The sequence below is a fragment of the Arctopsyche grandis genome, chromosome 2 (genome assembly GCF_051622035.1).
Source record: "Arctopsyche grandis isolate Sample6627 chromosome 2, ASM5162203v2, whole genome shotgun sequence".
NCBI lineage: Eukaryota > Metazoa > Arthropoda > Insecta > Trichoptera > Hydropsychidae > Arctopsyche > Arctopsyche grandis.
In genome coordinates this window covers 19,636,501-19,662,918 of record NC_135356.1, presented here as the reverse complement: position 1 = coordinate 19,662,918, position 26,418 = coordinate 19,636,501, and the positions used below count along the sequence as shown (strand labels likewise).

General features: G+C 32.3%; 1 protein-coding gene across 1 annotated transcript in view; it reads right to left on the bottom strand.

Annotated features, from left to right (window-relative positions):
- The window catches only part of mirr (iroquois-class homeodomain protein mirror), a 50,540-nt gene extending 26,767 nt beyond the window's left edge, over positions 1-23,773 (bottom strand). Inside the window, exons 1-2 of the mRNA XM_077445977.1 lie at positions 23,747-23,773; positions 9,587-9,696 (exon numbers count right to left, since the gene is read on the bottom strand). The gene's annotated coding sequence lies outside the window, so the exon portion shown is untranslated. The remainder of the gene's footprint in view (positions 1-9,586; positions 9,697-23,746) is intronic.
- Between the last annotated feature and the right edge of the window lie 2,645 nt (positions 23,774-26,418).

Here is a 26,418-nt window from a genome sequence, read left to right as displayed (position 1 = left end):
GGTCAATAAGCACAACATTAAATTAATTGATTAGGCTAGCAACGTTATAACTAAATATTATATATTTCAGCAAAAAAATATAGCAATGTTCATACATACATATATCCAGGATTAGTCTGTCTACCAATAATTACTAACTGCTCTAACCAGTATAATTTTCTATTAGTCTATCAATTGCGATGTACTATTGTAATTTAATTTAATTTAGCGTCACGTTGAAAGCATAACATTCGGTACAATTTAGTAGCTCAGATCCAACACTAACTACTAATATAAAATGATAGTGAACCGATCGTTAACCATTCTATAACAATCAAGTCGTTAATGTCAAATTCGATTAACATTAGTACGACTAAATTCACTGTCACGGATCCGACTGCTTGAGTACCTAGTGACACTTTTCTTGATTGATACTTCATTCAGACATACATACCTAGACAGATTAGGGTTGACTTGAAGGGCACGAATAACGTACAAAACAGTCGCTTGTCTAATTTTTTAAAAATATTATTATTTTTATTTTTCGACCGCCTGAAATAACACCCTGCTTCACTCTCAACCCCTTCCCCAGACGATTCATTAGCGCATCCGTAACGAGCGAGGCAAGGGGTGTGAGAGGAGAGGGGTACGTGGCGGCTGCATATGATTTATGCATTTTTAATTGCACCGCGCCGAAAGAGTTAACTCGACGTGTGCCTTATATCGTCTGCATAGAGAGCTGGCTGACATCCAACGACACGTAAAATTACATATGCATACATAGACACTCCCATACGTATCGTACAATTTAATTATTATAATAATAATATAAGTAAATACGTGTAATACCGTATAATATAATGAAAGAGCGTCGTGAGATTGCATTGTGTTTGTGCGACATTAAATTGTAAGTAGGTACTGCTATCTACGAATATGCATTACCGTGCAATTAGTTAAAAAATTAGCGTATGTAGACTTTATTGTTCTTTGTAATATTTATGAGTTGTATTTTTAACTGTGATTGTGGGTGCCGTCAAAAGTGATGGAATTGAAGCATTATATTTCTTGTAAGTAAAAATTAATTATGAAGATTATCACCTGGGAATTCAAATTTGTTACAAAAATTTAGGTTAAAATTTCTTTTTATAATTGTACCTGTAATTGTCATACGTAGATTTTTTGAAATATTTATGCTCATTTTGGGTACTTCAAGAACAAAGGCGGACGATGTAATTTATACTTACATACATCTGATAAAATAGTAGAAGTAGTGAGTAATAATTTATATTTAGGGCAAATAACAGACATGTCCGGTAAAAAATAGCGAATAAAGAGACATGAAATTGGGATGAGATGCATTTGGACGAATGGACGCCGTTTATAAATCAAAAATGCCACTTTGTATGAAGAAACAGATCTTAGATCAATGTTTTTTGCCAGTGATGACGTATAGATGTGAAACTTGACATTAGACATTGAATGCCAATATTATACATAAAATCCAATGCACTCACTTTTCCCGGTGACTTGATTTTAATTTAAAATTATCCAGAGAAGTTATTGAAAATCTTTAACATTTCGGGAAAATTAATCATTTTAGCATTTAAAATCGAATTTAATTCCAATGCCAAGGAACAAAGATAGCGATGCGTAGATATTACAAAGTTAACCAAACGCCCAGGTCAATTATTCCATAGTGAAACATTTCGAATAACAAATTATGTAAATTATCTCATTGTAAAGAAAATGTCTATATTTAACTAATTATGTATATCTAAGCATGTATTTTATTCATATAACAGTATCGAAAGTTGCTTTCGACAGACTCTTACAAATTCCAATCTAAGTAAACAGTAATAATGTAAATTAAAATTTGGATAAGACTCCAATAGAACAAACATATGATTAGTGCGAGCGAAATAATTAACCGTTAAAATGAGATTTGATCTAAAGAGACTGCGATTAACGGGATTCAAATCTCGCGCAGATAAGTGAATCGACTCGAAATCCGCGATTTGCATACACACCACTCGAATCCAGTTTTTCTACACACATAGAAAGAGAGCGAGATAGATAAATACGTGGAACGATAGAGAAAACCGACCGTTGATGATGATGATGATGATGATGATGATATTTTTCGCAATTATTTTTGCGCACAATAATAATAAATACAATCTCGTCGACGTCTCGTTTTATTCGGTCAATTAATTATTATAATTATTAATTAGCGAACTGAGGAACGCGCGGAAGCAAGTAATTCGGTTCAGAGATTTTCATTTCGTTCGGTTAATTTGTCGATTTTTCATCTACGATTAAAAATGTTACATCGAACCTTGCCTGTGAGAGATACTATTTTTTTTTTCTTACCACTATTACGATTTTTTTCGAATGTCGGCACGTTGTTTTGATGTCGAACATTGTCGGTTTTTCGGATGGGCATCCGAGTGTATCGTTAGTAATGATAACAACGGATCAACAATAAAAACGCACTTTTATTACCAGAAACATCGAATCGACTCTAGAATAAATGGCCAGGGGCACTACATCGCCGGTTCACTAATTCAATACTACACATCAATACCGGTTTTCGAGCCCTGACCGGTCCGAAGCTTAGTGTGTCATCGGATATTTTTACACTCTGCGATACCTATCGTTCAGTCCTTACAACCATCACCTAATTATATTGAATTTCAATATGTTAACTGCTGATTTAACGCACTGATTTAATCCAAACATTTATTTCATCATTAATATTGGAAAATTTATTCCGTATTTGTAAAATTTTCATAGAATAATATGATTCTGTAGAAGAAATTATAGATCGATATCTATGTTACATTACATATATTGACCTTTTCATATGATAAAGATTAACGAGATTAAGTACAAATTCAATATACATATAAAGCATTGGGAACAGATCAGGGTGGACTCTAAAAATGTTATGTACATATGTAACTATGTATATCGAACACATAAATAATGTAATTTACAGAAACAAAATTACATATGTATGTACATACTTAAAAATTTTTTAAGCTTTTCCAATTTTATTGTAAATAATTAGTAACGAAAATACTAAACGAATAATTTTTTTTCAAATAAATATTTGCTTAAAATTTATTTTCAAATAGAGTGGTTAAAGTTTGGAATAGTCTATCCAATGAATTAATTACTTAAGCCTTTTGAAAAATAATCTTGATGATTTCCTAAAAATGAATGGGTTCTTCTTTTTTTTTAGGTTTATCTTTTATATTTTCTCATGTTTATTTTATCTTCGTCTGTTTCGAGTGGTTTATATTTTCTTTGTTTTTGATTTTTATTTTTATTTTTTTGCATCATCTTATTTAATATTTGTATTTCTGTACTACTGTATGATTATCAAACCCCTTGAGTTATTGTAAATAGGTTTTTGAGCTCTTTTTTCTATTATGATGTACATAAATATTAGAATAATATAATATTATGGTCACTAACAAAATTAAATTAAAATTGTAAAATAGAAAATGATCAGTAGATCAGTAGCCGTTAAAATATGTATTGTGAGCATAATTTAGTATTAATAAAAAGCATTTAAAAATAAAAATAAATCAAATCCCTTGAAAATATAGGCTTTGCCGCCCTTCCCAACTATTATTAAATAAATAAATAAATTATTATCTTTAAGTTTAATATATTATAACCAAAACTCAGATATGCAGGTACCTACATATGTATGTACATACATAATTAAAATATTGATGAAATGGCAGCATCTAAACATGTTATATAAGCATGCCTGTATACAAAACCTATAATAGAAAAAGGTGATAAGAATTTGGTTTACAAATTACATACATATGTATGTACATATATCCAGTTCAATTTACATACATTGAAACGTTTTTCAATGGAATTCAATTTTATGTTACGATTCAGGCATTGAAGTTTTTTATCCATAGCTTATGAAACTATATAATGTATTCTGTATAATGCTTACAATTCTATAAAATTCAAATCGAAAAAAGTGATAGCATTGCAAACTTTTACAATGGGGAAAATCCACATCGCAGACACACAACTCGTACACGCTTATTTCAAAAGTACACATTTCGAAAACATGTAATTCAAACTAGCTCGATTCGTAGACACAGTACAAATAAACCGAACCGCCATGCTCATGCATGTACGTATGTACATACATATAATGTATATACATTTATGTATGTACATACATACGAGTACACATGGCAAAAGTTCAAGCTCGATGGGGTCGCGCGCCCTATTAATTATGTAAAAACGCTTATTTAGTAGCTACAAAACTTTCGAATGTTGTTACTTCACATACAATGCTGATTTTCGTGGCCGACATTATGGATGTGACCCTTGGCCGGCTATATTGTCGCGTCAACAGCCATTAGCATATTCATAAAGGTTGACCGCACCACACCAGAAACAGACGGTTAAGTAGATACGTTTGCTAGTATATATTAAGTATAAGGTGGGCTGTAAGTGTTTGCCTCGTTAATAACTCTTGAACTGCTCGATGAAATGTTAAGATTTAATTTAGAAAATCAGCTCCACATAGATATTTACTTTAACATCGTAAACACACTGCCTACTCATATGTACAGACATACTTGCTAGATCTCATCCACTTCATTTGAAACGGAACGAATTTTTGTACCATTCATATTACTTAAAAAGGTGACGGTACCAATCATCGTCCCGATTCAAACCTTTGCAGAATTTTCATTAAAATTTTAATATAATTTATTAATAAGTACTTCCAATATTCAAACTTGTTTCTAAGCTCGTTACATTTCAATTCGTGAAAGCAATTGGAATTTTAAGTTGCAAAAATATAAAAAAAGAGAAGACCTATACAAAGGTGGCCATATTTCCTAGGAATCAAAACTAGAAGCTCCGCATAAAATTTTCTCCCACTTTATAAACAAAATGAATTGCGAGTTCAAAAAAAAAGTTACTAAGTATATATGAACATACGTACACATACTAAGTAATTAATTTGACAACATTTAACGCCAATTACACGCTACATTTATATTTCAAATAGTTTTAAAATTTTAGAGTAAAAACGTTAGAGGATCGAACCATGGCGGTGATTAGTACCGTTTCTTTATAAAGTGTCATTAGAAGGGAATTTTTACTGCCCTTGTTGATAGGCAGAAATTATAATATAATGTTTTATTTTGGATCAATAAAAAGATGATCAGAAATGGATCGATCTGCATTCCATACATAGCATTAAAAATGCCAGTAGCCACATATGAGAGATATAAATACAAAAACAGCTATGTAAATAAATGCATATTTTGTTCAAATTTTACTAATGCAATTCGATTCTACATATGTAGTGTAATGACATAATTGCATTGCATCATTTATGTAATTTCCCAAATGAAAGCGTATACATATGTATGATTTTGTCAACTTTGGATGTATATATACCTCTCATATAGAAATATGTATTCGAATCGTTTAACGTGACATTCCGTAAATAAATGGGGAAAAAAATGCTCCCGTTACTTATGAACCACCTTGTACAAAAGTTGGCGCTTCGAGTTCTCATTTTTATTTATTTAATGGATCGATTGTGTTCTTCGGTAAGTGTATGTATGTATGTATATACGTATGCATGTATGTACACTTACATATACACATACATATGTATGTATAACATAACTTAATGTTCGTCGTTATTGTTGTCGAACAATGTCGACATGTCCTACCGAACGAAACTAATTAACGGCCCTGACGCTTTCACACAAGTGTGAGTCGGGCTTTATGACGTTGACGTACATACATATGTATGTACGTTCAGCACTCGTTTGGTAATCTAACTTTATCAAAACCGGAAATCGGAAATATATATACAGGTATATATGTATGTACATATAATTCAGAAATATTACACTGACATTTTTTTACTGGGTCAAATTCAAAACAGAAATGCATATGTACATACATACTCACTCTACATAGCTTTAAAATGTGTATAGTCTAATAATATTCAGAAAAAATACTAAAGGAACTTTTACATAAACGATTTATCACAGTCATTGAAATAAAACAAACATTGCAAGCAGTTGCAGTAACATTTTAATAAGCTTATAAAATAAACCGTGATTTAAAATCAAACTTTCAATTTACAAAGTACATATATATATAACTGTAATTATTGTTATAAACAGCATTCTATAGAAAGATCGTTTATTGGGGTTTGAGTTTTTTTTTTAATACGAATGAAAAGAGAAAATAGTTTCCGTCAACAGTCTCTATATCTTTCAGATTCAAATAAAATTTAACAAATCTCAAAAATTTAAGTACATATGTATGTACATACATACATAGATACGATACAATCTTACGTTTGGTTTTCCATTCAATACTAATTTAAAATATGCAATATAAACGTATATACATATGTAAATACGTAAACAGTCATACAAATCTCTAATAAATAAAATAATTATATCACATTTTTATCGTAACTGATCGACCGGAAACTAAATGATCAATATTCATATAAGATCCAAATGCACATACGTATGTATGTATATACCTACATATGTACTACGTATCTAATTTGCAACACCCACATACGTGTATTGAGCAACCAATGTTGCCTTTTTTCAAGTGCAACTTTATGTATGTAAAATTTCAATGAAAAATCAACCACTCTATAATAAATATGGACATCGAAAAAACGGTATCGAATTAAGCGACGAGAGATTTTACCAAATCGAAAAATCTTACAAGCGTTCGTACGCAATTAACCGACTCGACACGTACACCTGCTCGTCGGATATATCGCCTCTGGTCCGAAGATACCGATCGCCGCGACATATTTTCGTTTGAATGTGTTCATATATGTATATATGTATATCTATTATTCGGGTAAATAAAATAAAAACGGGCAAAAAAACAAAACGGCGGTGATAATGTTGAGAACGTGCGTTGAGCATTGCAATCTTCAGTAGCTCGTGATAATCGATTGATCGAACGGAAATCAATTAATTTTGTTTACATGTACGTACTAAAATACACGTATGTTGAAATATCGATCGAATTAAAGATTATAATTTATTGTCAATTATATATAAAGATGAATTACTAATTTGTTTATTTGCTAAATACATATACATATGTAGTTTTCAATTTTGAACCATATAATTTGGTACTTTGGTACTCTTAAATTCTCTACATATGTATGTACATACATAATTTAAACAGTAGACGATTTTTGGAAGTGATCGCGATCAACGAGTCTTATACAAAGTTTTGGAGAAAGATTTTTTTTTTTTTAACTTCCACCCACCCGAGCATTTATTTTATATACACATATTTTTGATTAAATAAATTGTGATAAAATTTCGAAAAAATGTAATAAACATTATTTTGATTTTGATAAAATAATTTGTATCGAAATATTGAGCAATTTATATCCTCCTCCGCTTAAATTTTCATGACCTGTGCGTGTGCAACTGTTACACCTGCTTAGCTACGGCCCTGATAATACATATGATGATGATAATAATAACATAACGTTGAAATATGCTGGCAATTATAAAGAGTCTTCTTGTTGATTTTAACGAGCAATTAAATCGTACTTTCATAAGTTCATACATGTTACATTAAATGTGTAATATATTATACATACATGTGTATGTATGTACTTACACCAGTATCAATATAAGACAACTTCTTTGCATTCAACATCGTTTCAACGCAACAAATTATTCTTCAATTAAAATGTCGATGTTTTGTGCGACACAAAGGCCGATTTCCAATTCATAGCGAATACACGTCGTATGCATAATTATTTCATGCATAATAAAATGCAGTGTTCTTTGTGTAAAGTGTAAGGAAATTAAGTCAAAAGTCGCATACATAATCTTGAAAATACATACATACATACATTGTATACTTAAAATTTTATACATACATAAGTAAACTCACAAAGCGATATCCTCAATTCGTGCCGATGTTTGGCCGAAATCAAATATGAAAAATATATTTTAGATATGTGAAAGTGTGAAAATTACTATCAAGCTAGCAAATTATATCAGTTAAGATTATAAGTATAACAATAAATACCTACTGATGCTTGTGTTTTCATATAATATTAAAATTCGTATTGTCGTTTTCCGGATTAGAGAGGGGTTCAAAACCGCGATTCAAAACGTGGGATTTGCGGTCGAAGTGGTCGCCAACTATAAGGCCGACGTAAACCGAAACGATTCCCTCCACAATCCATTAATAATTTTCAAACATCCAAAAACTCCTCTTTCTCACCGTAAAACCGACCATTTGACATTTAGCGGACAGCTCAAATTTACAAAATGAAATGAGTACAACGCTATAATGTCTTACGTTATAATGCATAGATAAATATCACATACATATGTCTTATCGCGAACATATTATAAAATATTGATAAGTGTCAACATGTATGCATTTTATTATACATAAGTAAATAGGACATGCAAATTATCACATACATATAAATCCATAATTAAATACTAAATTTGATGTGAGATTTCAGAGCGCGATCCACAAATAGAAATGTTCCAACATAATCAAAGTTTAATTTGTAATGCAAACTTTGTGACACATTTTTCACAATGATTTTTCATAGATTAAAAATCAAATATTATTTTTGTATACGTACAAGCAAATAATGTCTGTGAACGACGATCTGAATTGTGAAAATAGCGGATGGGTGGCCAATTTTAAATAAAAATCGAAACAAAATTTAACAGTAGACGACCGATCTGGATTTAGCAACCACCCAGATCTTGCCAGCTTACTCGTAATCGTAAAAAAAAAAAATGATTCCGGTCAGGAAGTAAAGTCATGACCTCCCTGTTGATAAAAAAACAACGCTCTACTATTAAAATACAATATGAAAAATACACAATATGATATGTATGTGTATGTAGATAATATAATAAGAACATAATCCTACAATTCCGCATCAACACAAGTCAAGCGCACAATTTACGACGCCGAATCAAAGCTTACATTGTTATATTAAAATTAATTAAAATTAAAATGTAATATATGAAAGTAGTTAAATATTGTTTTAATAAAATTAAAATTTTAATTTGCTTAATTGGTACACATTTAAAATTTCATCATCGCCCAAACGTCGTGTCGTTAAATTTCTAAAGTATCATATGATAAAGAAAAAGTAAACTATGTATATGTAGGTACATAGGTATGTCCATCTTCGATTAAATGAAACAAAGTATGCGTCCTATCCATAGACATATATATATATATATATATATATATATATATATATATATATATATATATATATATATATATAAATATATATATATATATATATATATATATATATATATATATATATATATATATATATATATATATATGTGTGTATACATATATGTGTCAAGTGGTTCGTTAGCTACTTTCAATTGTTCCCGGTGCGCCTTTCACCCGCGTCTAAATCGGAAAATTATACATTCGGTGAAACTATGTTCGGCCAGCGCACTGCCGCTCATTGTTACTAATGTATACCAATTACATACGTCAATTAATAATAATAATGTTTTAGAAACTGTGGACTTACCCGTTGAACGGATAACCGGCAAATGCAGTGTCGTACGGATGGTAGACTGAAGGGTAAGGCCAGGATGCTGCACCGGCTGCTAGGTTTTCTTTCAGCTCTATACTGACGGCCTGAAAATATCAAAAAAATATATTAAATATGCACTCTAAATTCTTACATCCATGAAACATTACGTATCAAAAAATCGTGTTAATATTAATATTAAACGTAGACCTTTTTGGTTAATATATTTATATTTAATTACATACATACATATATTGTTTAAAAATGCACAAACACAATAAAACTAAAAAAATTTTTTATTAAAAATCTCAATGGTGTTTACTAATTTTATGATTAAAGTATAATATACCTGGTATGTTTTACCACAGTGGAAAGATTTGCTTAATTTATTTTTACGTATGTATGTAGTTTACTGCTGATTTATATCTACATAAATAGGTACTAACTAAAGAAGTAGAGTAAGAAAGACATTGTAAGTCAATTTCAAATACATAATACACGTTAATTCAAACTATTCTGTATGAATATTGTTTACATACATACACATGTACATACGATAGTAAATATATTTTACTTAAAAATAATTATGACATCACATTCATATATGATATGCGCTCATCATACTCATACCAATATTTCTTAACTGATTCCGAATAAAATTCATATAACTTTAAATAAACCGCAATTTACTCTAGCTTAAAATAATTATAGCGAATACGTTCGATTAAGGAATAATTGTCATATTCAGTACTTTCACTTTACAAAGAGGAATCATTGAATGAAGTAAGAAAAATTGCATTAAAATAAAAACCGACTAAGTAATTACTGATAATTTCATTTGACTACACTTCCTTAACCAAACTACACCATCTGCTGTAACAATCAATACCTATTCGTTATTAATCATTCAAAAACTATAAACAAGAAGGAGGGTGATTGCCCTGTGTGTGATGAAAACACTTAAGCATGTAAACATATAGATAAAAAAAATCACACGTAAACGTTTGTTTACGTGTGATTTGTTTTTAAATTATTTTTTATTAATTATTTTATTTGACGTGTTTACATCAAATAAAATAATGAACAACACAGAAATAGTCCAACGACAATTATAATATCAAGAGTTCGAAATTCACCTTTAAATTTAACACCGATTCAAAAGTACACTAAACACAAGCCCAATCTAACCCAAGCCTCTTCTTGGACAACACAAAAAATGCCACATACATATGTACGTACGCACCTGGCCCCAGCGAGAGATAAACGATTGTGCACAAAGATCCCAGCTTGTGTCGTCTTTTTGTGGTACATGCAAGGCTGATTGCAGTTTTTAAATGCATAATATGCTAAAATCGCCTAACAAACATCGCCGTTATCACATCGAAATATAAATGAGAGCGCATTTATGTACATACAGATACACACATTTTAATATGTTGCATTCTCAACAATGTTGCACTCTCACGTGACCCTTGGTCTTCTTGCTCGCTCTTGGTCTTATTTGCATAATTTGACATGCACACACATTCAGATTATTCACATACATATGTATGTATGTATATATGCAGAGACATTATGCGACTCTCTTCCTCTGTGTCTTATCTCGTCTCTGACGTGTCACCGTCGTCGTGCCTTAATGAAAATAATATTTTCTAAGGAACCAGTTTTTGTTCTTCTTCGCGCTTCTCTCGATATGTCGCCATTAATAATTCAAAGATAAAAACGGATTCCTGCACTAAGCGGGTCGCTGCGTTTTAAAATCATCATTATTATTATTATATAATTATTATAATGTCGGTTTTGAGTTCAAGAGCTCGGCGCAGATACGATTTGTCGATGATCTGATCGGTGACGAATGCACTTTTACGTAATGTAAATTGAAATGTACTTATGCATATTTGAATGTATATTTGATCAAACTCGCTTTATCTATTTATGTAGTTATAAAACGATGTGTAATCGCGTTCATTTTTATATACATACATACATATGTACATGTCTAGATTTTTTTAAATCTAACATTAATACCATATATAAATAACTGTCTTAAATTGATGGTTATTATTTAAATGAAGTAAAGTAAACGGATATAATAGACTTGGAAAATATAAACATAATCAAATCTTTTATAACTTAAATTATCTCAGTTCTAAATTATGTACATACATATGTAGGTAACAGTGCAACAATAGTCTAATAAAGTTACTTATTACATATAGTTACATTGTTTGTTCTTATGATAAATAATAGATATTATTAATTATAAGCAATTAAACATTTTAGCATTTGAGAAAAAAATAAACTAAACACACCTGCATTTTTTTTAGTAGGGATGTATGCAGTAGTGTCATCCAGTTTTTGTAACAACGGGTTTTAAATATAATAAAAAAATCTTCCAGTACAAATCATTTTTTCAATTATAGACTACATCTATTTGATCCCATTACGTACATATGTACGTACGTAATTATGTAAATATTTCGAGCTCCAGATGCCCTTTATGACTCAAGCACACGCCACTATTTTACATGAATTTATCTCAAAAATATTTCATTACCAATAATTCAGAAGCACATTGCAAGACATTTAATAGCAACTTTCTGGAAATTTAAAATTTTGAACATAGTTTTGCCGGAAACACTTGAAAACTCAAAAGACATATACATACATGTGTATGTAGGGATGTAGTACAACTCAAAGAAAAATTATGAAATTATGCAATAAGTTTTCAATATTTTGTTTTTTTTTTCATTTACGTACATATAATTCCAACCCGAATTTAAAAATGGAATCTTGTAAAAAAATTAGTATTATAATCAAAAGTTTTTAGTTCAATCGCCATGCTATAGATATATTTATAATATGTACTTGAAAAAACGTTTTAGACATCGCAAATAAAATATACGACATTCACAGCATTTGAGTTGCATACAAAGAGTTTTACGACCTTCGGGTGCAATTTTGCAATTCAACTTATTGTTTAGTTCTTGCGGGCGATGTTTATTTTGTGATTACTCATGAATTATGGCAACGCGACTTCTAATGCCTCTGTGCAAATATTATAAACTACAATGTTCCAAGTTGCGATAACCCTGACAGTAAAAAAAAGCGAACAAATCCAACGCGTAATATTTTTATTCGGTTTTTCTCGCGATGTCGTCGGTTGTGAAAATGTCAGAAAGCAAGGGCAATTTGTAGGGCGCCCGAACCGGTCGTCGCTCGGTCTCACGACGGCATTGTGCAACCGGGAATCTCGATTCTCGAGAAATCTCGAGAATGCACTGGTGGTGACGGCTTAATTGCAGTCGCCCGCGACTCGGAGGCGCAAATGAGGCGATAAAGAGCGCGTCGAATCCATTGCGCAATTTGTCGCCGGTTATTGTGATCGCGACACTTAACGGAATCGACCGGTCGACCGATAGGACGCCAACCGGTTGCGTAATATTCGAATTCCGTTTCGCAGAATTCAAATTCAAAATCTAAACTTAACCTTAAAATGTTAGCCTAGACAGCGAATTTCAGTCATTACTTTAGAAGAAACTATGTAATGAAATTACATACCGCATTTAAAAGAACGAGTTTGAATTTTATTAATCATTATCCTTATTTTATCAAAATAATAATCGAAAATATCCGATTTTTATCGTTCAAATTATTTATTCATCTAAAAGGTAAAATGTAAGCACTTTCCACAATTAAAAAAAAACTTAATTTTAAACTAAGGTATAGGTACATTCAAATCAAAAAGAAAAAAAAAACAGACTATCGCCAAGCTTTTCGAACAAAGTTTATTTTAATATTACAAACCTTCTTTTAAAATTACACATCTCAAGTCATCACCATCTACAGCCATTCACCATACACTGCTGTATGAAAGCTTCTCCAACACGCTTCCATTCGTCTCTGTTTTGAGCAACTCTCATCCATCATCTTCTTTTTAACCTTTTGCATTCTTTTGGGTACCATTCTAGCACTTCTTTTGTCCACTTTTCGACCATACCTTCTAAGACCGTGGATGCATTCTTGCAAGGTGCGAGGAGACACCTCTGTGAGAGACAGTGCATATAAGCTTAGTATAGTATAATTTTAGAGTTATGTAATAAAATATGTATTTCATTAAAAATGGAAGTTGTATTAAATTAGCTAACTAGCTAAAATTATATAAATAAATAAAATAAATTCTTCTAGCCACGTGGCCCGCCCATTGCCATTTCAATCTCTTCACTCTATCCACTATATTTTATATCTTAAATAAATCCTATCAAATTGTAGCCCAGCCAATGTTTGAAACCTTTTTTTTTGAAAATCCAATTTTTTATAATTAAGAAGCTTGAATTACTCTAATACGAATACTCATATTTTCTTTACTATTTTATATATTTCCTACGTAGCAGCGTTAAATTAGTTTAAAATAAATCAAAAGCTGTTATAAAGTTGTTATTGATAATTTTACAAATTATCATAAAAAAAATTCATGATAATTTGTAAAAGTATTACTTTTGATAACCCTGCTATATAAGTTATTCTTTTGATTTATAGTATTTACATACATACAAAGCAGAATATATTAAATTTGATTCTAAAAATTATAATACGTATATACATACATATTGTATGTAGTTTGTTCATGTACATATGTAAGTATGTACATATAACGTGAACAAACTGCTATGCTCAAAATAAACATTTGACTTGTCAAACCAACAAAAAACAAGCATTTCTACATTAAGTCATCAACCCATTGACAGAATGAACGATTAGTATAATATTATTATGGTCGTATCATACATACTGAACAAGTTAATCAACAAAACAGGCTCAACACGCGGACGACAACTTAGGGGTTAATTACGTAATGAAAGGACTCGCACCGTAGGAATCGCGCCCCTATATCCCTATCCCCACACACACATTTATGCAAAATTGGATATAATACTAACAAATGTGTATGTAAAAAGTTGCCACATAAAGCGGTAGCCAATTGACGTTATAGTGGTGCCCATATAGCCACACCATGTACGAGACCACAACATCACCCGTCGAATAATTGTGATAGATCGGCTCCATAATTACTGGACGCAATCACATCGCATTGCCTAAATCAATTAATAAATATGCAATCGGCGAAATGTTCAAAAGCGATCGATTATTATTACACACGAGCAATTTCATTATTACGCTTATGAAATGGTTAAATAAATTAACGAACGAAATCATCCGTGTCCCACGCGATAATAAAATAAATAATGCCACTATAATATCCGGCGCTAAAAGCATATCACACATTTAAAACGAAAAAAAAAATGTTCTTATTTCTCAAAATATATATGTATATACGAATAATATTTATTATGTTTGGATATAAAAATTAACGATTTCACACGAGACATAGCTATAGCCGAGTACTTATTGAATATCTTTTGAGTTTTCATCATCACATGCTAATTGATTGCATTTATTCATTCATATTATTCGTATACAAAGCATTCAAATCCCACTAAAAAACAGATCCTTAAACTAATATTTAAATATTTTATCGTATTTTTTTTAATAGAAAGCGAAAATCCAATACTTACACATGTATATAGACATTACTTGCATGGAAATAAGATTATTATATTTATTAATCAAAATCATTTCAAATTCAAGCTATTGTAGGTAAGTATACTTACGTATATAATATAGGTATTATACAATGGTCATTAATCAATTACATTCCAACAATTTCATTGATAGCAATCAAACGAAATTGACACATTACTATAGTATGTAGAATACATATAAGATACTTGCTTCCTACACGTACCTACATACATACATATTGTATACGTACAATCTGTCAAAGTTAGAAATTTGATATTGTGAAAAATATTTTATTCTGAATACAACTTCATAGACGATTATAATCCCATCAAAGTTTCAACTACAACGTCGTCGTCAAATTATTAAATCAAACTCTACAAAACGTGCCCATTGTAATACAACGGTGGCAAACTTTAAGCGCGTTTAATCTGACCATCAGATTTATCACCGAGCGTGCAATATATCACGCCGCAATGCTTGACCGAATATTTTATTTTGTACTTTTTCCCCGGCTTTCGTATAAATAACGTATAAATTCGGCCGAAGGAATCAAAAAACCGTACTACGGGAGTCTAATGAAGCCGTTAGTGGCTCGAAATCTCCCGGTCGGCGCGGGATACCAATAAATCCAGAGATTGGTAAATATCTCAGTAGGTGGTCGACGTGTTCGGCACCCATTACAACCGGTCGAATTAAAAAAGACCTTTATAGCCCCCACCCCAATATAAATAAATTCATTCAGTGAACACAAAACGAGAGAGACAGCCATAGATCGAGAGTTGAACGGTAGAAATTGATTTTTTTTAAGCTTCTCTAAAATCTAGACCTACCATATGGTATCAAAAAGTAGGACATGTCTTTTTTTTACTATAAAATTGTGCCCTAAATTCTATTAAAAAACGGTCCTTATTTAAGACTTTTCTTAATACATATAAGATACTCATGCCAAATTTTATTTTTTTTAGCCAAAAATAAAATCTCAATTGAATGTGTAAAAGGTGTAATTCTACCCAAATATTATATAACTTTAAAGATATTAAGAGTCAATGATTAAGTTTTGAAAATATACTATCTAAATACATACCTAATACTTTTGAAAGTTATGTATATTAATGTTAATATTATTAATTGTAAATAGGTACTTACTTTCAAATTTAGAAAAAATTATATTACCATTTTGTCCTCCATTCCATGTCATTCATATTTTTCCATTTATGTACGTATGTATGTAGTAATCCTATATGAAGAGTTTGAGTATATTTTTTAAATATACACATCCAAATATGTACTTGTGTACATTCTTAGCTTACGCATTGCAAAAGATATTGTAGATATTATGTGTATCGTTAAGTTTCATGGAAAATACGTACATACATATGTATAATATAAGTGAGTGTAAGAGCGTGCGCTAGCAGGCTGTAAAGTTGGTCGGGAACTCCCGCCAGTTCGGGGACTCCCTCCCACCTGTTCAGGTGTGACAGAGTGGGTGGGAATTGTATGGGGGGATGTGGGTGGTGGTGTTTCCTGCACAATGTAGCGGGTATCCCTACAATTCCCTAGCTCAAACTAGTTCGAATCTAAGTGAGCAAGCGCGAAACCATTCTGGTCGTGTCCCCGAAGCTATACCGATGATCTCTCGCAACCAGTGTTTTTATAATGTTATTCAAATTCACTGTCTATTCTTATCAAATCGAAACAACCCAAGTGGAAAAATGTTTGAGAAGAATACACCGAATCTAAAATGGAAGGAGATGTCGAAGCGTCGGAAAATTTAATGTGAAACCTAAATAATTGAAATTGTTTCTTAGAATTTTTACATTAGATTATTTTTTAATATTACAAAATATAATATATAAAGAGCAGACATCCATTTTTTTTTAATCACCGAAATATTTGTATGGCCCCTTATCGATTTTAATCAGTCAAAAGAGGCACACAAAAATTTAAAATAAATATATTACAGTAAAAAAAGAAGATTTAATTATATCAGATATAAAATCAGCACAACTAAGTTTGTTATTATTATATATTTTACAACTATGTCTGACAAAATTAAGACAAAATCCCTTTTTTCAATATTTCCGACATTTAAATTGAATGAAAAAGCAGCTTCCTCACCCGTTAAGTATGAGAATTTTTTTTTGTTTTATTTATACATATATGTATACCAGGAAGGCCTAACAATAAAACTCAATGTGCCTTCCAGGCCAATTACAAAAAAAAGTAATAACCATTGAATAAATGAAAAAAAAAGTAGCATACAAACACACACATACATACACACACAGGTGTACACATATATACATATATGTATATATATATATATATATATATATATATATATATATATATATATATATATATATATATATATATATATATATATATATATATATAGATATATATATATATATATACACACACACACATACTAACATACAGATACAGATTTATGTGTATAGTAAATACACATACTAAATAATTTAATTAAATTGAAATTCTTCATAGATAGAGGATTTTGCGATATTTAAAGACAACGGAAAGCTCGCCTCAGTTAGATCCCAAATCTCAACTCGTTAAATAAAATTGTTCATTCCGTTTTAATTATTTTGTACAAAATCCAATAAATGACTGTTACTAATTACTATTACTAATTAAAATGGTATTCACTAAGCAAATGTATAGTTTAATCCAAATTAGCTATTTTTATTTCCGCAACAAATATCTACACTTCGACACCAGTAAAGATTTTCCTGAAGGCTTGAAATTCTTCTAAGATAAAAAGTGATTTAATATAATCATATATAAACCTTTATATTCGAATTCGGTTTAATAGCTAAAAATCAGCCGACTCTGACATAATTGAAAGTAGACGTCTCGTTACGACAGTAACACCGATCGCGTTACAGACGCTCGCACAAGTTCAGGGGTGGCAAACGGATGTACGACGCTGGTTCGACTAACTCCGTTACAACCTCCCCCATCCCGTCCCGTCCCATCCCAGGCTAGCTCCCGGCAGACCTCCCGTCCCATCTGTCGCGGCACAGAGGAAATCGTGGACGGGGAACCAACCTACGGGCACAGAGTCGAGAACATCATTCACAATTTCAGCTGAAGGTGTCTTACATGTGTCTGAAGACACACCCAGGCCGGATAAACGAGCCACTCTAGCACACATACCATGGATTCAAATCTACCTTAAACGAACAAATACATATGTAATATAGAACGCGAGCATACATATGTACATACATAGGTATATAATGTCTACCCAAATTATGTAATAACTAAGTGTTCACCTACATACATTCATAGATCAGGTTTCTTACCGATTTAAGTATGGGAACGACTTGTAATCTTAATGCTGTTGATATATTTTATCTTTTTACAAGAAAATAACAACATACACACATAAAAATATTTCGCGATTCATAGTGTCACTGACAATTTCTTAATTATTGAGTATTAGCCGGTACTTAATTGATCAGTAAATAAAATAAACTGTCAATATCACTAAATATTGACAGTAAAAATATTACATGCCACCAATATTTTTAAGCGCAAAACTTCATATTTGTTTCGCGATATATTTCTCGAAATGAAGAAATGTGAGACAACACATCAAAATACCTGCAGTTCAACGATTTTTTTTAAATTCATGATTTTTATAAATACATTATTAAATTTTAATTTAATAGCGGATTTACTTCAATAAAATTGGAGACTCTAGTTGACACATACCATATTACTATTAATTAAAGAAAATAAAAATATATAGTCGAAATCGGTTGATTCCGACTCTGACTCCACGGTCCTGGTATTTAATATAAATATTCGGTTCATTTGAAATATTTTTAGAAACTTGTCATTTTCAAACTTTACATAATGGACATTTTGATTTAATAACTGACTTTAAATTTAGTTAAGAGGGGGTATTGAAAGCTGAATTATGCACATATGTTAATCTACACATGGCGTGGTTTTCACAAAATTAATTTTTTTTTTCGGTTTTATAATAAGTACAATATGCTTGGACAAATCTTACAGACAAATTACTTTATTTTAGACGTGTATAATAAACATATGTACATGACCGTTGATACGTTGACATGAAAATGAAACAAATATTCGTTATTAAGATTTTTTTAAATTATAAATGTAATATGTGTGTGTGTGTGTGTGTGTGTGTGTGTGTGGTTATGTTCACGCGTAATATGATTATACAATTTGAGTATTTGACACGAGTCAACCACCCCCACGACACCCCACTCACTTTCCTCCCACCACCCCCATAGCCTCAGCAGTACACGTTGGCCCCGTGTTATTGGATACTTAGCGGCCGTGTATTGGATTATCTGCACATTTTTGTGTGGGAAACGGCAAAGGCATTTATGTAATCGTGTGTCATTACACATTGTTTATCGCCGGGGGCAAAACCTTTTAGGGTTTCTCTATCCCTCAATCGGTGCCTTTCTCGCTCTCTCTCTCTCCTTCTCTGTCGCTCGTTCTAAAACTATGACAGTCATAAACGACGAAAAAAACACACGTAATCATTTTATTTACGTGCCCTATGTCTGCCCAATAGATAAGCCGGTCTTTATACACGCAAGTATTACATTTACGAAACGGGGTGCGAATTTTGCTTTTTTTTTAATTTTAAATTACATAGTAACTACATAAGTTTTCTGAATACGCACTAGCTTATTTATCAGTGGTGTGCTGTCATTGAACTAGAGGGACAAGGCTAGTCACCTAAAATATCAACAATTCTATTACAAAAATTTCAAATCGTTGTCCATATTGATATTGCTCACTCGGAATAGTGAAGTATTGAAACCAGAATCGGCCCTACCTCAATTAGTGGAAGTGGTAGTGGATTGTTATGGTCCACCGCGTTATTCGCTTGTACGGACTCACCGTCTCAATTATGTTCCCTTCGCGGTACTGAAAAAATTTTTATGTACATATAGGCGTTCCGTTGAATACAAAAAATGTCTCTTCAAGCATTTATGGAATTTTCACTAAGAATATTTTGATTTGTGTCTATCAAACATCATTCTGAACTACAATTTTTAGTAAAATAGCACACATTTGGACAGATTTTTTTTAATACAAATATGACATTCAAGCATTCATAAAATTAAGTTTTGAAGACAGACAAGATATTATTAAGAAAGGTAAGCTACTTGAGATATTTCTGTCAGCACAAGAATGAAAAACTACATTCATCACTTGAAGACAGATTTTATAATTTAACAATTAAATATATATATTTTTAAATATATTTTGTCCATACCCAGTCCCCTGTTTTAAAAGTGACGGCACGCCACTGGTATGTACCTTTGTACATATATTTATGTATGGTACATATGATTTAATGAGGCAGAGAACATTAATGATAATAATCTGTGTATATTACATTAGAGTGGTATTTAGTGAAAAAAAGCCATTGCAATTTTTGAGTAATATTTACAAATGTCACAAATACCACTTTGAGTAATATTTTTAATGTAATGTATGCTTAATGTACGAAATCTTTGTTTTAAATGTGAAACTGTTACAAGTCAATGATGACAATGATGAAATTAATGAATCTTTTCGAAACAACATCAAATCAATATGTATATTTAACACACCTTATAATTTCTATATACCTACTATACGAACCGATCCCAATGCGTCATCTCAAAGCTGTCAAATCTCAAGTGTGAAGCTTCTCAGCACACTACACAATCATTATACCAGCATATGTATGCTTGTTTATACCGACATAGTATGTACAAGAGAAACCACAACGGACGACCGGAGTTTGTGTACAAAAATCAAAATCGCCGTTAACCATTCATTCATTGATTAACCCTCGTTTGACACAACGTGACAGTTGTTGGGTTTGTTTGCGTACGGCTTGGCCGCGACGTGACCGGGTCGTTAGCCCTTTGGATTACCGTTGTTAGGGGATGCTAACAATATAATCTGCCTGAAGATGTTTATCCTTCTCACCTTGGAATTTTCGAAAGCCCACCTCTCCGTTTCGATCCGACACCATTGTCGGAACCCATCACCCAATGTTATTGTTGCTTGATAGAGAATTTACATACATACATGTATGTGTACATACATACACGGACAATCGCATTTACGTATGCCTACATACATACTTGCTTGCATACGTCACCGGATTAGTGATTAGGCGATTCTCTGATTCCCGAGAGATACATTATTTTGTTGGACTCTCGGTTCCCAGGAAGATTTGCTTAAAATACTTTCTTCACAATATATTTACACGGATTCTCGAATTTTCTCCAAAAAAAAACTTTTCAACTCTTCCACAGAGAAAAAATCTAGTCTTAAAATTGTTTATTTTTTACAATATTATTTCAAATCATTTAATGAAATGTTACTGGAAAACAATCGCATGTACTTTTTATGTCGTACAGTGTATGTACATATTATACTAAATAATCTGTGGTGACGCCAAATTTGAAATTTACTCGATTGTCTAAAATACTTCGTCCGGCCCTGTCTGCATGATGTCCAAATATATCGACAATGCGAATCAAAGTCGTATTTGATCATTGTTTGTGTCGTGTATAATTAATGAGTAATCGACGACTGCAAAACGCACGACCCGATTGTCTCATCGGCCAAGTATGCAATAATCGCGAATGCAAGTTTGGTTTATTTAACATCGGATCACTTAAAATAATAGGAAAATACGCGGTGAAGTTCACAGAGTCGCCGACGTGAAAAATGCGAGTCACTCTGCTAAAAATAGACGATGGTCGTACTGATCTTATGTGGGAATTTTCCGGAAGAGTACAAGCCGTTGAAGACAAGTAGACGAGTGTGTAGTTTTGAATAAATTTGAACGGGTATATTCAATACTGTTTTGTAATGGATAATGCAATTATACATTTATCAGTTGTTTGTTTATTTTTTTATTTTAAATGTAATTCAAGGTTGTCATTTTGAAAAGTATTCTATGTACCAGGGCTGTGGGGTAGGGATCCCAATCAAATATTCGAATATTCGAGTATTCGAATTATTCGTCTGATTTTTCAGCCATTTGTTATTCGAATATTATTCTTGTATATATTTTGCAAAAAAGTTATTTTTTTAAAAGATTTCATAAACAACTTTTATTTCGCGAATTTAAAATACATGTAAATTTATATCATATTCGTATATACAAATGTATTTTAACCCTTTAAGCAGTATTGAGTATGGACGTACATGTACATAAGTCTTCACTTTTTCAATCACTTGAAAATTTCTACCTCTCTTGTTGTTCGACCAATTTGCATCTCATTTTGTTACTTGGATTGCTGAGAGCTCTTTTTTACTCTTGTGTGTATATTTTTATGTATTCAAAGAATGAAACTAAATATCACGAGGCATGAAAGCCAAAATAAAGTCTGAACATGACGAATGTACCTTTGCACCGTATTTAACATCGTGCACGTGCCGATTTTCAGTGAGCTCTGTATATTTTTTTTGTATTCGAAGAATGACAAAAAAATACATATTACGAGGCATGAAAGCCAAAAAATATTTTCAAGTCTGAACATGACGAATGTAACTTTGCACAGCGCATATTTGCATCATGTGTGTGCAATTTTGTATATTCGTCGATTGAATGTACGTGCCGATTCTCAGAATTCTTCCAGAAAATATAAACAACTTATTGACAACAAACTTGTTTTGACTAGTGATTCGTAAGTGAAAGTAAGAAGTGGTTAGTAAAAAATGAGTCATTTCTACACTGAATGAGCGAACGAACTTCGTCCCAAGCTTCAGTCTGTGTTTGAGCTTTGAATGCGCTTAGATGGTTTTCAATTAAACATTTGGTGAAAAATATTATTGATGAATATATTATGCGTGTATAATAAAAAGTTTTGTTTCATTTCCTGTTCTAAAATTTAACAAAATCGACAAAAAACGAGTTTTACGCTAGTGGTAAGAACTTCCTGTCATGGGTCTGTGTATGAGTAACATTAATAAATTAAATAAAGAAAGATGACGAATAATATGATTCCTATTAAAACTACATATACGGAGCACGGAGCGATTAACTGACAACTCATTCACAGATTTTCCGTAAACCGAGGATGCGCTCCAGGCATTACGTATACGGCCATCTCTTTCTCACCCCGTCTGTTCACCAAGATCTCGTTTACTATGCCATTACACGTATGCAGCCATCTCTTTCACAGACCGTCTGTTATCGGTGAACAGACGGTTTGTGAAAGAGATGGCTGCATACGTAATGGCATAGTAAACGATATCTTGGTGAACAGACGGGGTGAGAAAGAGATGGCCGTATACGTAATGCCTGGAGCGCATCCTCGGTTTACGGAAAATCTGTGAACGAGTTGTCGTGTCACCGCACGGAGCGGAGCTGGAGCAAAGTTGAAGCAAGTACCGAGGTATCGGAGCGAAGCAACTCAAAAAAGTGGTTGCTCCAGATTTCTGTATTTTATAGAATGGAACGTTCAAAAATTAATACTTTTTTTTTTCCTATTGTGGTTATGGTTTTCCTATTTTTTCCTAATTGGTATGTGATGTGAAACTTACCGCGTTGGGATAGAAGGGTGGTTGGTCGCCCGCGAGTGCTGGAAAGTAGGCGGCCATCCCGGCGGCTGCAGCAGCATCCGAGTAGGGGGCACTGTAGACAGAGAGGGGCACCCCCGCCGAGGCGAGCCTCTGGTAGCTGAACAATTCGTATTGGCATGAACACACCGTTTGTCCTGTGAGGGGATCCTGGTAGATGGGGCGGCCAGTGTCGCAGCATCGCGGCGCCGCCCCCCCGGCTGCAGTAAGGGGCACCGGAGACGCCGAGCGAGCATCTGTCGCCCCGGCGCCTCCGCCCCCGCCTCCGCCCCCAACACCCACCGCGCCGCCGCCCCCCGCCGCTGGAGAGCTCGACGCCGTCGATATGCCACTCTGCAATTATACAATCCACTGTTAAAACATCAAATAAATTATTATTATTTTTATTATCAAATACAATAAAAATAAAAAATAAATAAATAAAAAAACTATAGCGGGACAACATACATACATATACGATTTGAGTTATATGATTGCTTTGTATGGGGAATGAACTGAATGGTATGAATTCAAATCGTACTCGAAAAAAAAGTCATATTCCGGTAAAAGTCGGAATTCTCGATAGGGCGAACCCTCTAGGCTCGGAAGCGAGGCTCGGTCGACCCGCTCCTTCCGATGTCAATAGTATTGCCGTGCCCTGAATTAACTCGACTTTTACCTGATGAAATACTCCGACATATACTGCCTGGTTCGCATATAATTTCGGACGGTTGGGCAGCGTACGGATATATTCCACATATTGCGAATGGAATATACACGCATTCGTTTGTGGTTGAAAACAAATTCATCTAAATATGAATCAAAACGGGCACGCATTGTGTCAAATTGACGCTTCATCTTTCTTTTCATACGCATTCACATTTTTTCCACATTTTGCGTATGTGTTTCACTATCATTTGGATCCACGAAATTATAACCACTTTTACCGGAATTCGGAATATTTCCGTACGCTGCCCAACCGTCCGAAATTATATGCGAACCAGGCAGTATATGTCGGAGTATTTCATCAGATAAAAGTCGAGTTAATTCCGGGCACGGCAATACTATAGTAGTCGCAAAGAGCAACCAATGACAGGAAGAAGTGGGTCGACCGAGCCTCGCTTCCGAGCCTAGAGGGTCCGCCCTGTCAAGAATTCCGACTTTTACCCATATTCCACCACATTATGCTATAACTGAGCCGTTATACATACATACATATATGAAAGAACCGTTTTATTTAAAGTCCAATTTTAAGTTCCAAAAACACTATTTATGTTTGACTTAGTTCATAAATTGTTATTACATACTTCCTTTAATTTTGGATATGTCCAGAATCTCGAAAAAGCAGAGTAGACATATTACAGGCCACCAGTATTTTTAAATATTTTTAAACGCAAAACATTATATTTAATGTTTTACGAGATATTTCTCGAAATGAAGAAAAGTGAATTGAACTTACAGCGTTTTCTCAGAAACTAACAATATGGCTTTTGTTCACAGTGCAATACAATTACAGTTGTATTCGTCGCTGTATCAAAATATTACTAAATAATTCACCGAATTTTATAATCAAAATCAACTTTTTAAACAATTTTCCGTAATATTTATTTTATATCTGTATAATGTGTATTTTTTTGATAAAATATTATAATAGTCGAGAGATTTATTTCTCGTATGATCAGTCGTACTGACGTTGTGAGATTATACGAGAAGAGTCTGTCGAAAAATTTTAAGGTATCTAATGAATCGAAAGGGTATTAGAGTACTTTGTGGTTTGAAACATTTATATTTTATTTCTGAATTCGAGAACTTCCAAGCATATACATGTGTATTTGTAAGGCTGTTTACAACATCCGTAGAAATTAAAATTTATAACCTAAGTTACTACTTTACTAATGGCCGGTACACACCGTCAAGTCCATCGTCAAGTTTGTATGATACGATATATTGGATCAAGTATATATATATACATATTTAAAGGAATGTGGCTGCCAATTTTTATTTGTCATGCAAATTGACAGCCTTTAAGTATACTTGATAGTGTGTAGCCGGCATAAGATGTTTATTTGATACTTTTAAAAGAATCATTTTACCATCAACATTTTTTGTTACATTTAAATTGACAAAAAAATGGAATAACTTTAAATGCAATATTTACTTTGTAATTAACATTTTCCGATATATTTCAGGATAAATATAATTTCAGTCAAAAAATTCACTCATGTTCCAAATATACCCACATACATAAATATGTATGTATGTATGTATATGTCTCATGTTGACGAACACACCATAAATGTCAGGAATTATTAGCGTTAAAAGCCATCAACAGCAGATAACTCAGGATGTTTATTTAATTTACCGAACAAGTGGCTTGGACTGAAATATTAATTGACGTTATGAAATATTAATTTATTGTTTTAACTGATCATATATGTCATAAATCATAATAAAGTAAAATATTCATCTGGTCGACCGGATTTAAAAATAAAAAAAGTTTCCTTCCGTTCACAGCACATTTGAATTTTCTACTCGCGATAAAATATAATTTGAGCTTCTTCCGCGCATTTGTGTACAAATTAATTATGAAACAATTAAAATAATCTTTAAAGACGTTTTATCATTTTTTTGTTGACCCGAATAATTCATTGAGATAA